Below are 2,500 nucleotides of genomic sequence, written 5' to 3'. Positions count from 1 at the left end.
TGTGATTTCGGGCGGTCCAATATCAGACTTCTGGTGGAGAATGGGCGATAGAGTATCGGGGGAGAGAAAACATACTGAGAATCTCGCCCACCCATCCCCTCCCATCCTGCCCCCCCTCTTGTTCGTGCATTGATTTTCATCTCTTCAGTTTCCTAGCCCACCCTTTGCCACCCATTTCGAAGAACCCCGCTGCGCACCTCGGCACCTCCCACAAAGCTAAGATACATAACTAAAAACCCCCCCCCCCCCCGCCCCCCCCCCCCCATCTTTACATAGGCTACTTGGTCGCACAAGTTGTCTTATCCGGTCTCCGTCAGGTCATCGTTGTTCCCAATTCGCCTGACATATGCTCATTAGAATGTTTTAAAATTCGTCCTTCCCAAAGTTCGTCCGTTATTCGCAGTCTTATGGTGGGCCATTTCCTTAATGGGCCTCGGGTCTCCACTGCCTGCGTCTCTTATTGCATGCTTGCAATGGCAGGCGAGGCTCGTATCGATCTCACTCACTCCATCTTCCGAATGCTAGGATAGCAAACTCCGCTCTCCGGAGACCACGGGCTAAAAAAGAGCAATATCACAAGCAGTATGTCGTCCACTCCCTAACATCTTCCCCCTTCCGTGATTCCCCTACCCCACTTCTTTCTTTTTTTCTCTTACCTTTTCTCTCCCTACCTCTTCGATTGCCCGTCCGGCCCCCCCCCCCCCCCCCCCCCCCCCGCCTCCCCGCCGCCCCCTGCCTCCCCTTTTATCTTCTTCTTCCCTCCCCCCTGTTCACAGTCGCCTGTTTTTTTTATTGTGTATTTTTAATTTTAATGTGATATTGTGTATGGTTTAAAATAAGTAAAATACTTAGGAGGTATCGGAGAAAGAAAGACAATGTAATTAAAAAGATAAAAAATTAAAATGACAAAATAAGAACCCACTAAAAAATACACCCCTTACACCAACACCCACCCCGCTACCAATTCATAACCTACCAACCTCTACCCCAACCCTCTCAACCAAACTCACCACTCAACAAAACAACAACCTATAAACAAACTCTTAATCCTTTCTCTCACCGTAGCGCACAGTCGTTTTCCCTCCTCCACCCCCCCGTGCGGCAGCGGACGAAAGGGAGGAGATGGCGAAAGCAGATTGAGAATACTTGAAAATCGGAGAGAAGGAAAAGAGTAGGAGGAGGAGGAGGAGGCTCTGATGACGCACGTGGGGCGGTGTTGTGGCCCGAACGCCCGCTCGCCCGCTCCCTGGCAGGCTAGCCGGGAGACGCGGCTCGAGGTAGTGCCAGTGTGGGTGTCCCTCGTCAGGAGCCAAGGCGCTCGTCGTCGGTCGAGAGCTCGGCACCACCACCTCCTTCCTTTCTCTCTCTTGTTATCTTCCTTCTGTACCCGACGTCATTTTGCCCCTCGGTGGCCTGCCTTCTCCCTCCCGCCGCATTCCCCGCCCACCTTCCCCCCCGCGACGGTGGAGGGGCGCCAGCCTTGCCCCGGGTAGCATGGGACTAGAGTCGGACGTGGTAAAGCAGCCGACGATAAGATTGCTCAGGACAGTGTTGTGCGAGTGATAATAAGCGGAGCATGACTCCCTTTTCACCTTCTTCTGCCCCTCCGTCCCCCCCTCTGCCCCCTACCCCTGCCCCAGTCTCCTCCCCCTCGCTTCTCGCCCCCCACTGGTGACCAAGCTTGAGAGGGGATGAATGAAAAGTACGAGCTCGTCGGATAAGCGGTCAGTCTCTCGTTCAGAGGCGCGGGAGTGGGAAGTGAGACAGGTGAGTGCTGGCCCATGAGAGAGAGAGAGAGAGAGAGAGAGAGAGAGAGAGAGAGAGAGAGAGAGAGAGAGAGAGAGAGAGAGAGAGAGAGAGAGAGAGAGAGAGAGAGAGAGAGAGAGAGAGAGAGATTGAAATTGAGATTCTTAAATCCGTGGTATTAGTATTGTGATCACGCGTAGATGCCGCGGCGAATCAAAATGTGGATATTTTTACTTGAAAGTGCTTGCTGTTTTTATATACGGTGATCCAGTTCTAGTGGCAAACAGCGATTATCGGATAGGCTTTGCATCTGCTCGCAACAAGAATCGATCAAGTTTGAAGAAAAAAAATCTCTACGTTTGTAATGTTGGTGAGGATTACGTTGTGTGTAACGATTTGCACCGTGATGAGATTCGTATGCAAATTAGATGTTTCTGTATTTGTTCGTCAGTGGGCACGAGTGATCATTGTCTTTGTTTATAGTTTTTCGTTGATAGGTGACTTCAGTTTACGAAAATGAGGGTAATGGAAATATATCCCACGTGTTATTTTTGAAATTCATACGATATATGCAAATGCTTTCATACCTTCACGTAGTGCTTCATCTATAATGTCTATTATAAATTCTGGTTCAGTTTGATTGGCGCTATTGCAACTCGTGGGTCAAGTGAAAATCAAAGCTATAACTTTATTCAGTGAAACAATGAAACGGGGTAGATCGTATCTCCATTAATCATACAGACGAAGGGCATAG

General features: G+C 49.9%; 1 protein-coding gene across 7 annotated transcripts in view; it reads left to right on the top strand.

Moving 5' to 3' along the window:
• The window catches only part of LOC125025323 (mitochondrial uncoupling protein 4-like), a 46,946-nt gene that overhangs the window by 26,286 nt on the left and 18,160 nt on the right, over positions 1–2,500 (top strand). For 3 of the 7 annotated variants that reach the window (XM_047613310.1, XM_047613306.1, XM_047613304.1), the window contains exon 1: positions 1,240–1,767. The exons of 2 other annotated variants lie outside the window; for them this stretch is intronic. The gene's annotated coding sequence lies outside the window, so the exon portion shown is untranslated. Of the gene's footprint in view, positions 1–1,234; positions 1,768–1,895; positions 2,117–2,500 lie in introns of those variants that run through there. 2 more of the 7 variants (XM_047613305.1, XM_047613308.1) reach the window with 2 other exon arrangements.

Source organism: Penaeus chinensis, chromosome 4, assembly GCF_019202785.1.
Source record: "Penaeus chinensis breed Huanghai No. 1 chromosome 4, ASM1920278v2, whole genome shotgun sequence".
In the NCBI taxonomy this organism is placed as follows: domain Eukaryota; kingdom Metazoa; phylum Arthropoda; class Malacostraca; order Decapoda; family Penaeidae; genus Penaeus; species Penaeus chinensis.
The sequence above is the reverse complement of the archived record's forward strand: the minus strand, read 5'-3'. Positions and strand labels throughout refer to the sequence as shown.